A 13,209-nucleotide genomic window follows, 5' to 3' on the forward strand; every position below is an offset into this window, starting at 1 on the left:
AAAGGTATCTGAAGCATTCTGTTGGGCAAAATGTAGGCCAGGTCATTACAGCACAGCTGGCATACTTGCAAGATGAATGAATTGGTGAATGAAACCAAGACCAATAAATCACAGGCTCAGGCTTTTTTCTTAGATTTGGGTGGGTGGTTTTTTTTGGTTGGTTGCTTTTGAAGTTTTTTTTGTTTGGGTTTGTTTGAGGCGGGGGGGCAGTGTTTATTTTGGTTGTTTTTAAAAATTGTTTGCTTGCTTGTTTGTATAATGGGAAGAGTGTCTCACTCTACAAGGTGCTAGAAGTCTTTTTTAATATAGAGACTGTGAAAGTACTGGGTCCTTAGTCAAGGAATGCCTAGGAAGAGATTAAACCATGCATTACTGGGAGATGGAGCAGAGGGCAAAATGTGTCTGTTTCTGCCAATGCACTGCATTTCAAACCTAAATACTATATGCTTAGTACTGAAGTAGAGCTTAAACTGAAACAGAAAAGCAATGTTTTCTCTGATTCCCACCCTGCAAGTCACATTTGTAAGGAGGTTTTAATGTAGGTTCATAGAAAAATCCAATAATTGGTTCTTTGTGTAATCACAAAGGCCTAATCCTATGCTCATTAAAGTAATTGATAAAACTCTCACTGACGTCAGTGCTGTGGGATTGAGCCCTAATACAGCATATTGGCTTTTAGACATACGTGTCACATGTGAGAGTTAATAAATGAAAGGCACAGAGACACAGACAGAAGCTACTTGGAAGAACATCTTTTCAAAGACTGAATACTGTGCCCTTATCTCACAGACACACACAGGCAGTGAAATGGCTGATCCAACCCAATATTCTTCCTGCCCCAGGATAATGGCAATGTTTTCAGTCAGTGGTGGGAGATGTAGTGAGGGAAAGGAATGCTTCTAGATGTGCTTTTGCCCAGCAAGGAGAAAACACACATTTCCAAAACTGTGAAAAAGAGAATGCACAATAATTTTACTCACCACACAACAGAGATGTTCTTGCAGAATCACACAAATTAATTACAGTATTGACTAAGCAATCTCCAACTTCACTTCTTGAAAAAGCAATTCTGCACAAAGGAAAAGCTGAATAAGGGTTTAGTAATTTAGGACCAGCTGACATGCTGAGCATGGTAACTGTATCTTACACAAGGTAATAGTTTTGTGCTCAGAATACTCCTAGGCCAGCAGACCAGATGCTTTTTCCAGGGCAAACAAATGAAAGAGCCTGGACTCTATCTTCTCCAGCTGAATTAAATGCACCATTCCATACTAAGCCAAATCCTGGACTCAGGTAAAGTAACAAAATTGAAATTAATTTATGTTGATAATTTGTTTAGATCTGAATGGTGACAACTAAAACCCTGACTTCCATTTTCAGTATTAATTGTGTTTGTTACAATGATGACTAAAACTAACCGAAAGTGAAGTACCATTGTGCAGACTTTACAGAAACTTTCTTTATTCCACTTTTCCTCCCATGTGTTGTATTCCCAACAATTTATAAAAACTGTTGTAGTAACTGTCTTTTATTTCCTTATACTCTTTGCATAGGAAACTAGTCTCATCACCAGTCATGAAATGCCTCCTTTCTCTCACTTTCATTCATAAACCCCACAAAATCCCACAATCAAATGCTTCTGCAGGATTACACCCACACAAAACCAGATGAGGAATTTAGACTCCTACTGACCCCAGAATTAAACATGCAAGCAGGTTCACATCTGGGGATTTAAATCCAAACTCCTTTACACAGAAATTCAAAGAGGATCAGATCTGAGGTTCTGGTTTTGCACCATTTCTAATCCTAATAATTTTAACTTAATCCAAACCTCAGCTACAGAACTATACAATTTTAACCAGGACACTACTGACATATTTGAAAGTGAAAATAGGAAGCTAAGACTGACATTTGCAGCTACTGCCACCCATTAGTAACACTCAAGTAGGCATTTAAAGAACCTCATTTTCCCCTCAGTCTGCTTCTGCACTATTGTGACTACTAATTTAAGTGGAGTTATCCCTAACTAACTCCCATATAAATGGAAAAAGGTTCCATCTTCAATAGAGGAACCAACATGGCCTTATGTAGGCAGCATTAATTTTAATTTCCTCTCTGTTCTTTGAAAAAAAAAAAAAAGGTACTTTTTATTTATTTGCAAGCTTTATCTTAAAGTAATTATTTGCAAAAGTCATCCTCAACGAGGGCTGGGTTTTTGGTTACTGAGTACATTTTCTGGTTTATATTTTCCATCATAAGGCATCCTGGTTTTGTAGAACGATTTTTACTAGGAAATGAAATGAGATTACCATCAGAACTTTTAGACATTGCTGCGATGCAGTTTGAAATTGAGCACATTTTCAAGTTCACTAAATAAAGCTTCTTTCAGCCACAAGCAGGTCGAATGTGACTCTACAGCCAGCCACAGGACATGGGCAGTTAGAAGTGACACATCAGTTTTCAAGGTCATCTGACTCAGGTAAGTGAATTTACAGCTGGGGTGCCAGGGTTGGTCTGCTGTGAGGGCAAGCTATGAACCTGCACAGCTTTTGGACAGAGAGGTAGAAAAGGTTGAGATGTTTGCCATATCAACGTCAACACATGCATTTAAAAAACATATTGCATCACATCAAGAGTTGCATTTAAAAACAGCAATTTTAACCCAGGCACAAACCAGAAACTTTTCAGTTCAACATGGCTTTACAGTTTAGTTCTGCTATACCTGGGAAGAAAGACATCGTACCTAGGTAGAACCTCCAGGCTTGCCTGATAGCAGCATAATTGGGAACTTTTCCCATATCAAGAAAAAAACTCACATTTTGTTTTGCTAAGATGCAGACTGATTTCCTTGACAGGAATTCAGGTTCTCTATGTTTAGAACATCGTTGTTATTAGCACAAAGGCTTGATGCCCTCACAGTGCTCTAGGTGCCTTCTGGCAACAGTGAGCTACCCTTGTGGGCAAGGACTGTCTTTGGTGTGCTTTGTCTTTCCACAGCTCCCATTTAAAGGTGAGATACTTTTTTTGACCAATTTTCTGATCCCAGAAAATTATTTACCCTTAACCTTTTTAAGAATCAAATTGTCTTACACACGAGAGAGATGAGACAATCACAATCATAGAATCATTAAGACTAGAAAAGACCTCCAAGGCTCTTGATTACAACTATTAACCCAACACTGCCAGGTCCACCATGAAAACATCTCCCTAAGCACCACATTTACACGTTTTTTGAATGCTTATAGGGATAGCAATTCTACCACTTCCCTGAGCATCCTTTTTCAATTCTAGACTATCCTTCTGGGGAGGAAACTTTTCCTAATATCCAACATAAACCCCTCTGGTGAAATGTCCTCTCATTCTGTCTTGTTCTTTGGGAGAAGATGCTGAGTTACATCTGGCTACAACCTCCTTTCAGGTAGTTGTAGGAAGTGATAAGGGCTCCCCTGAGCTTCCTTTCCTTCAGGATAAACAGCTCCCCTCAGCCGCTCCTCACAGGACTTGTGTTCCAGACCATTCCCCAGCTCTGTTGCCCTTCTCTGGACACGCTCCAGCACTGCAATGCCTTTCTTATAGTGAGTGGCCCAGAACTGGACACAGCTCTCGAGGTGAGGCCTCACCAGTGCCGAGTACAGGGGACAATCCCTGCCCTGCTCCTGCTGGCCACACCATTGCTGATCCAGGCCAGGATGCCCTTGGCCTTCTTCGCCCCCTGGGCACTGCTGGCTCATGTTCAGCCAGGTGCAAGGTCAGGTTTGTCACAGAATTTTGTTGGTATAGTGAGAGGTTAGCGCCAGAGGGTCAGCGGTGGTGCTTTCATTTGGAGGAGAACAGATCGGCTGCGATCGGCGCTGCGTTCGTGTGCCCGACGCCGGCGGCCTCCGCCTCTCCCTGCTGAGGGCACCCGGGCAGGCCCCGCGCCTCTCCCAGCCATGGCCGCAAGAGGGCGCGCCGGCCCCGCCAGGCCCGCGCCGCTCATCCCTCGCTCCCGCCGCTCATCCCCCCGCTCCCGCCGCTCATCCCCCGCTCCCGCCGCTCATCCCTCCGCCCCGAGCAGCCCTGGCGGCCGCGAACGCCCCCGGGGGAGGGCCTGAAGGGCAGCGAGCGCGCTGCCGATGGGAAGGGGAAGGCGGTGCGAGAGGCGGGACGGCGCGACTCCGGCTCCCGCGGGCGGGGTCGCCTCCCGAGGCGCCGCATACCTGCCCCTGCCGGCGGCGCCGCGGGAGCGCTGGTCCCCTGCCGCAGTGCCCCTGCAGCCCGCCGAAGCCATCTTCCCCCGGCGCTCCATTCCCGGGCTGTGCGGGGTCCCCTGCGCTCACAGCCGGAGGCAGGAGGCGGCGGCAGGTGACACCGGGGCCCGCCCTGGGGATGCTGCTGATCCGAGCGCTCCCCGGTCACCGGCGGGCCTCGGTGCCACGACCCGCCCAGGCTCCGCGCTGGGACGCGGGGAGCGCCCGGCTCTGAGGCACGGGCGTCCTTCTCGTGGGATGTGCTCTGCTGGCTCACTTGGCGAGCTTGGCGGGTAGTGACAAGGCCGGAGCGATGCCACTCAATTCGCCGTCCTCAGCCCCAGCGCATCGGTCTGCCCCGCGATTAAGTATCACCCCGCTGCATCTGGGCGGAGAGCAAAGGTGACAAAAAACTAAGGCATCCTTGAAATAAGATGTTTGAGTGGCAAAATATACACTATAGATGTATAATGGGATTTTTCAGACAGGCTCAGGTGTTTTTGAAAATGCTGTGACTTCTATTTCTTTTTTTTTAGTTTGTACAAACCCATCATACACTGGCCATGAGCAGGGGAGCCAGGAGTTTTTCTAAATGACAGTAACACATCTTATCAATCCCCTATCCATCTATCCAACCAAGCAGTAGGATGCCTCTGCTCGAAGAAGAGTTTCAGTGCCCACAGCTGTAGCTTGGGTTTTCCCAGGGTGGTTATTCCTAGCAATACCACTGTATTTGGCCAACCAGACATTGGGCCCAGCCAAACACCTTCACTGCTCTTTGTGATCTGGCTTAGGTCAGTAGTGACAAGCCCAAGCTGATGTCATGGAGCATACTAAGAAACTCTCCAATAATTAAGGCCAGGTATTTTTCAACCCCATGTATTTGCCCAGGATTTTAATGCCTGTTTCTCTGCAGCTTGGAATAATAGTTTAAATCTTTCTCACCTTTTCCCATATGAGCAGAGGTGGTGTTTAACTAGAGAAGAGTGGTGATTGGGTAATGGTTTGGATACAATTTCAGAAAAATATGAGTACAAAAGAGTTAGAGCAAAAGCAGGTATTCTGCCTAATGCCCTCAGCTACCATTAAGAAACATGAAAATCTAATTGTGCTGAATGGAAACGTACATCTTCATCACTGATTATGACACGGAAGAAAATTACTATATGATTGGCATCATAATGGCCAATGTTGAAATGTGATGACACGCCAATATGATGTACATCTCCATTAGGAATGATAAATCAAAGGTTATTCATTTGTGCTTGATTTATGCCTGGGAAATGCTACCAAGGGAAATCTTGATTTAAATCTCTCAAGTCATAAAAAAAGAAAAGCCGGGAGTGCCCTCTTCTGGCAACAGATGATGACTGTAGTCCCTGCAGTACTTTCCCCTATTGCTTTTTATTTATGAATATAATTTAAAATTTCGATCTTTCATTATCCCTTTTACCACCACCATGGTCTGTGATATTTTCAGTAATATAATTCATAGTCCTTTCCTGTATTTTATCCTCTGTTTCAGAAGTAGACTGGATAACATTTAATCCTGTGAAATCTCCCTTCTCACAACCAGAGGCCTTAATCTTGCTGGTAATCTTATTCCAGGAATACAGCAGAAAACTGCACAAGGGCTGTGCAGTTTATTACTGAGCAGGGAGGAAGGGTGTCATATTTTTTTCTGAGTTAGATGAGAGACACAACCTCATGGGTACATTGAACAGGATCTGGACCACACGAGAAAGGAATTATTGATGGGACTGAAATTATTTGCTGAACTGTTGTCTTATCCTAGGCATCTACTCTGTAGTTGCCTGTATTTAGTAGCTGCAGACAAAAGAGTGGAACAGGAGATGAGAGGGAGGAAACACCTTGTCTTCTTGCTTGCAACTGTTCCCTGCACTTGTTGCACTTGTGCACAGCATGCTGTGCTGTCTGTCACTCACAGCTGTGTGGGAGCATTGACTCTGACCTCTCTTACATACAGGTAAAGCCTTTCAGCTGCTTATACCACTCCACTTCTAATTGCTAGATCTTCTAGCTTTTAAGATCTACCTTTCTCATTCTTCATGCAGCTAAATTATTTCTTAAGTTCACATTATTTAGCAGCTGAGTTGGTGCAGCCTCCTTTTCTCTGGCCTTGATGCATACAGGCTTGCCTTTGCCCTAATCATTCTGCATGTGTCTGCTCTTGCTTCGAAGATCATTTCCCTGGCCTGTCTCTTTGAACACGTCACTTTTCTCTTGGCAGCACTGTGCTACCTCCCCCCTCCCCTATCTCACATCAACATAAGCTGTCTGTCTTCATTTCCAAGGTCCCCTGGGACCCCACCTATCATCTCTCATTGTCAGGAGGCAGGAACAGGGAACAGAGCAGCTGCAGTAACTGCCCTGCCTGAGCAGACTTCCAGCTCTGCCATGCTTGGTCCTTACATTCATTTTTGGAGGAGGATGTGGGTAAATACAATTGGTCAGGGGCAAAAAAAAAAGGGTGACTATTAAAGGCAGTCAGGAATGAAGACAACTCCCATGTTTAAATGCTGTTATAGCCTTAAAATGATTTGTCACCTTTTGTTCTGAGTTACCATCCTCCTGTGTTCATCTCCAAGCAAGCTCACTTTCATTTTCTCCTCTGTGGTATCTGTCATACTTGGAGAGTACCCTACATAAACACTCTCAGATTTATGTTGGTAGCTCTGTAGAATCTCCTTAAATGTCTCCTTTGCCATGAGGTCTACGAAAGCTTTGACAGCCCTTAGACTGCTGGTGAGGTAATACTGCTGTCACTGAGCATTCATTTCCTTTATTCTCCCTCTGTCTGTTTGTACCCATCTGTGGTGTCTTGTCCTCTGTTTAGTTTGTAACCACTTTGGGACAGGGCCATCATTTTGGTTGATGTTTACACAGTGCTCCAGGCACTATTTGTTGTTGGGGTTCCTGTGTGGTCCAATAGTACAGAAAATAAATAAAAACAGTAACAGCCTGGGGCAGGTGCTCTCTTCTTGCATAGACCTCATTGATTTCAGGCTGTGGGTTGAGCAAATTGCATGAGTGTGGCTTAGGTCTTGTGGGTAACTGAGAAAAGGGCAGAAACAGAAGAACAGTGCTCTGTGTTCCATTCTAAATGTTGGCCAAAATGTCTCAAATCAAATTTCTTCCCCCTCCTTTGTTGTTGTTGTTGTTGTTGTTGTTGTTGTTGTTGAGCAGATCCAGGGACAACTATTTAGCTTCATGTGATTTCTTTCTAGAAAAGGGCAGGAGGGGAGAAAGCAAAATTTACAGGCTTTTGTTTCTGAAAAATAAAGCAGAAGGGCTATAAATGGCAGGAGGAAGAAAAAAACCTAGACATTTGGAGATCTTTACACCTCACCCTTTTCCCTTTTTGGTATAAAACTGCATCAAAATTCTAATACTCAACTATTTTCATAACCAGTAGGAAACTGTGTCTTTGCCTGAGTTTCCTAATTTCTAAATTGAGCATCTCTGGCTTTAACTAACATAGGGACCACAACCCTATTTTTGTAAGTCTTCTGATGATAGGGAGATATCATGAACCATTATTATTCTATAATAACTTGAATTAGGTTATATTAGAAAAATGGGTTTAAATACTGTTTGATTCTACTGCCTGCTCTGGAGCCCTACCAACTTCCAGAAATGCCCAGGGCTTGCTAGAGAGGGCAGGGGATATGGCTGTATTACAAAACATTCAAAAATAATTCTCTATGGCTCCAAACTGCAAAGTTATTCATAGAGAGCTGTCTTTAGGCTGATACAAATCATAACGTGAGCAATCTTTGGGATCAGATCTGAATCCAAATAGTGCAAAAGCGAGTTAAAATACTTTCTCAATACCAGTACAACGTAGAACCCCAGCCTGTGTGTTTTACAGAGCCAGCCAAGAGCAGACAAAAAAGAATTAGATGGTGTAATAAACCAGAGTTCAGTGTTAATTCTGTATTGAAGTACTGGATAAATAGGACAAGTATCAAGTGAGGCATAAAGGAACTGTATGAAACCTGTAGAAGGGTGAAATTTTAGTCTGAGCTATGCTTAGGGTGGTAGTAGAATTTGTAAGTTCCCCATACATTTCAGTGTACTGATTGAGAAAATCATGATATTCTATTGTAGACAAAAAAAGCCCCAAAAGAAGACCCCCAGGAACAACCATTGATGAACATAAGAGAAGCCAGGCTGTGTAATGGGACATATAGCACAGTAGACATGATACAAAATGCTGAATTGCAAAGTTGTGCTTGTCCTCGATGGGAATGCTTTGCTCATTGGCACTGATGCCTGCAGAGCCAGCAGTCCAAAGAAGGTGTCATACTGAGAAGCAAGACCCAAATTATTAAAGACCTGAAAGCAGTGCAGCTTCTGTCATGTACTCTGAACTGGATTAATAGGATCATTAAGTTTGTGTTGATTGCCAGAGTATAATCAGAAATTACATGCCTGATAGAACACAAATGCATGAGAATACAGAAAATAGACAAAAATCATCTTTCTGTGAGATCTTAAGTGTAACATTTAAATAGAGACTTAGATGAAGAACATTCACCTTCCTTTAAGTCACTCTTAAGTTCTTTTTCCTGTCCCATGCCCATCTTTCCTCAGCTTTAAGCTGATCCTGGTGTCTGCAGGCTGGCTCCATTTTTTGTCCTTCTTACTGTCACTCATGGACAGACTTAGTAAGGACTTGACAATTAAACAGTAATATAACATTTCTGTTCATGTCATGGGGATCATCCTACAGAGGCATTCAATTTGGGAGACATGAAATTATTTTTGTTATGACCTCAATGGTTTTTGGAAGGTATTTTTTGTGTTGGTTGAGTTGTTTTTTTTTTTCCTTCAATATCTAGTAAAACTGTTCTAGAAGGGAAAGGAAACACAATAGGTGAAAAGCAAGGCAGTTAATGAGAATGAGCAGGCATAAGAACATAGTAGTTAGATGGTATGCTATGGGCCAAAGTGAAAGCATTTATTTATTGTCTCAGTCAAATGGTAACATAAGGTTCTTCTTTTCCCCCTTACATTATTAGTCTTATAACATGTAAGACATTTCCTTTCCCCATGGAACTCCTCCAAGTCAATCCACTATGGTAAAGAAACCCAACCTTTAATACTTTGTGATAAATAAAATATCAGGAATAAAGATACACAACAACACATTATGACAGATAGTACCAAAAAGCATGCACAGATCTATTCAATAATGTCTCTTTGGAAAATTCCTCTCCTGATGTTTCTAAGCACTTAAGAATTTAGTGTCTGAGCACCTCACAATCACTAATGGATTTTAGTCTCCCTTCACTCCAAAGGCAGAAAAGTACATTGTCCTTTTACAGTTTAAGAAGTGAATAGTCAGGGACTTGCCTAAGGTTATTTTTATTTCTGGAAGTGGGGCTTGAGTCAGGTTTTCTGTGTCATGGTCCAGTACCCTGAGCTATCTTTTCACCCACTAAAGATCTGCATCACAGCATTTAGGAAAGGGCCGTGTGATGCATAATGCTTGTTGGCCCTTTTTAATATCCCAGGTCCTTCTAGTCCTGACTAATCATCAGGAAGAGTTTGCTGTTAGCTTAGCCTTTGAAAGAAGCTGCCCTCCAGCATGGGGTACGTTTGTCCTGACTTCAGGGGTTGTACATAGCCCTACAACAATTTGTGTATTTGAAGCCCACCTCCCAAAGGAAATTGTCCTGGCATGGTTTGGGGCCAAGGTTTGCAATGTGTTTAAAAAGCACTTTGCTGCATATGGCTTGGTTGGGAAAATTCTACACGGGCAAAGTGATAAAAAACCAATCAAATGAAAAAACCTCCCTCCGGCCAAGATCTAAAAGGGTGGATGGCGCCCAGTCAATTCTCCCCCCATGTTTAAGTTCTCTAACCCCTACCTACGGGAGCACTTAAGCACTTCAGCCTTAAATGCTTGAGCAATCACATTGCCTCGGGGTGGGGGGTTGGGGAGAATATTCATCGGCTTTCCTGTGTCAGGACCTTGACCTGGAGACTGTGGATGTTTGATTCTTTTGAAAACCAAGGCATTTCTTTAACACTTTACATGGATTTGGGAGTCTAATTTTAGGCAGTTGTATTTTTAAAATCCAGGCCTAAAGATACTTCCTGTAGGAAACACACCATCCCTGTTTTTGGGGTAGAATGCTCCCACCAGGGATTATTTCTTTAAGCCACTGGCCAGCAAAGAAAGAAACAAGCCCAACCAACCATCCTAGCAGCACCCTCCCCCTGCAAGCCTTTCCTATCCCCAAGGTTAGTTTGGGATCCTGGATGCATTTTGAATGGCTGTTGATACAAAGTCGTGCTCTTTTCATTTTCATGTCACTTATTTAAAGAGGAGTCTTGAAGCTGTTGTTTACTGCAGCAATGCTTAGGAGGGAAGAGAATAGCGAGTGTATTTTCAAATGCCCTTAGCAGCTTTCTTTTTATTTTGCTCTCCAAGCCCCTGCTATTCAAGTTCCCTTCTCCTCAGAGCACTAACAGCTAGATTGTTCTGTGCAACCAGCTCCCATTAGCAAAAGGAGTCATGCACATCATTCCCATGAACTGCTTTAACAGCGCAGTCTTAGATGATGAAATGTGCCTCAAAGACAGAGAGTGCTAGATAAATATTAACCACATAGTGTTCTCATTTAAACTTGCATTTAAAATAGCATTTGGATTTTTAAAATGTGCACTTATTTTATTTGGTATCAGTCATCTTTGTCTTCCCAGTTTAAGAAATTAGATATGCCAGAGCATAACAAATCTGCATTAGAAGCATGGAGTTTGGTGGTTTATGTTGGAGAAAAGAAAGGGGGTGGGGGCTGACATTTGGATTTACTGTCATACCTCAATAATCTACAAACCCTAATTTCTCTTCAGTGAGTCGGTTTCCTTTGTTTACATTAATTGCATTGAATTTTCTGTCAATTATTTAAACTCTGTATAGTCACAACTCATTTATTACTTTGTATAGATAATATGAGATCTGTGATTAAATTCGTATATGGACAGGCAGAATGATTTCTTGAGATCGTGAAGATTCCTTGGAAATCCTTCAGTCTCCTGGAAGAGGTTCAGTTTGATATGAATTAAAATATGCCTGTAACTAAATGTCATTTGAGAAACATACCAATTTCACTGGTCGTATCAAAATCAAGCTCAAAAATATATTCAGAAATGGATATACTCTCATTGCACAGATTCCAACATGCTACAGAGTATAAAAGAAACATGAATATTATTTTGTTGGGTAGTGTGGGAAAAGAGAAAAACATCTTTTTTCCTAACGTCAGACAATTAGTTTCTGATTTATATCTTAAAGCACACTAGTTGTTAAACCTTGCAATTTCATCTTAATGCAGCTGTGGATGGCTTTACAGAAAACTCATAAAAATTTAAAACCATTTTCTAAGGATGGTACACTTCTTTGTTATTATCAATGACAGTGAATCCTGTGTCTAGATGTGGATTTTACATTTTTTTTTAAAATACACCTTCTTTTGATTCAGTTTGGCAGGATTTTGTTAAATCAGTGGACCTTTCATTCTTCATGGTTAACAGCAGTGATTGACAGTCATATGGATGCTTTTTCTGTGGCCATCAATACCAGAGACTAGAGAAACAAGCAAATAGTCCCAACTGAATAATAAAAAGTAGAAACTGTGTATCTTAAATACTTCAATACACTTCCAAAATGAACACAAAATGCTGCTTGAGTGCATGGATATAAAACTTAAAACACAGTGACCTTGAGGGTGGAGAGCACACCCGATAACTGAAATTCTCCAAGCTGTGGTTACCATTTACTCACCATTTTGGACAATGCAAAGACAAAAGCTACTGTTCTCAGGATTGTTGTGTATTACCACCATTCATCAAAACATTGTGGTAGTTGTCTCTTCTTCCCCACTTTATATTATTTTCATGTTTTTTTATCACTTGGAGACTGTGAGAATCTGCGCAGTAACAAACCAATAGGTTTGGGTGTTGCAGTATGGACAAGAGAAAGATTTTAGGTGCCCTGCTTCCTGGAGGCTTATTTAAACCATAACAAAATAATTACAAGTTGCTTGACCATACCTTTCTAATTGGCTCCCTGATAGAAGGGTTAATAGGAATTCTAATACCTGTGTAAAAAAAAGACAGATAAAGAAAACAGTATAATGTAAAATAATTCAGATTGTCTCTGTGTAAATGAGGCAATAAATGCCTGCAACATGAAGCTCAGTCTGACTTCACAGCAGGGCTTGGTGCTTAATTGAAAGTCCTAACTAGACCCATTTATCAAAGAAATCACTCAGAGGGAAATTTAATTATCACAATTAATCTATATTTTTTTTAAAGAAGTCCCAGGAAGGCACACTGAAAATTTCTTTGGAAAGAATTTTACAATGCTATTTCAAAAAAAAATCAAGTGCCAGACCTCTCATAGGTTAAAAAAAAAAAAAAAGTGGGCAGGCTCAGGGCATGTTTTGTGAGGAGCAACTTGTATTGCCTCTTAGACACAACTCAGAGTAATGAGCACTGTCACAGCAGGAGCTCAAATGGAAATATTTCTTCCTAAGTCACAAAACTGTTCCCTTTGCAAACTGGAGAGAACATCTGGCTTTTGAGAGAGCTGCCCCACCATGTGCCTGTGGACTCAGGGTCTCTGGCACAGTTTGCTTGGCTCTGCAGGAACCCCAGCACCCCTCAGCTCCCCCTGCAAGTCCCTGCTCACAATTTGTCCTGGTGCACACACAGAAAAGCCAGAGACACAACATGGCCTCTCCTCAGGAACTTACACATGAAGCTTCTGTAGAGAGAAGAACCAGTGGCACTTCTTGTTTTGAGCACTTGTGCTGTGAGGAGATCTCTCCAATGGAGTTGCCCACATTTGCATCTGTGTTGAGTGTTCTCCAGTGAGTAAAGTTTCATCCTGAAACCAGTGTATTTCCCCTGAGTAACTGATGGTATTCAACTCCCAGCTGGCATT

General features: G+C 42.2%; 1 long non-coding RNA gene across 3 annotated transcripts in view; it reads left to right on the top strand.

Moving 5' to 3' along the window:
• The first annotated feature begins 803 nt into the window (after positions 1-803).
• Positions 804-13,209, top strand: part of LOC107203136 — a 68,309-nt gene continuing 55,903 nt past the window's right edge. For all 3 annotated transcript variants that reach the window (XR_004497071.1, XR_004497070.1, XR_004497072.1), the window contains exon 1: positions 804-2,479. This is a non-coding gene — a long non-coding RNA (uncharacterized LOC107203136). The remainder of the gene's footprint in view (positions 2,480-13,209) is intronic.

Source organism: Parus major, chromosome 4, assembly GCF_001522545.3.
Source record: "Parus major isolate Abel chromosome 4, Parus_major1.1, whole genome shotgun sequence".
NCBI classification, from domain to species: Eukaryota; Metazoa; Chordata; class Aves; order Passeriformes; family Paridae; genus Parus; species Parus major.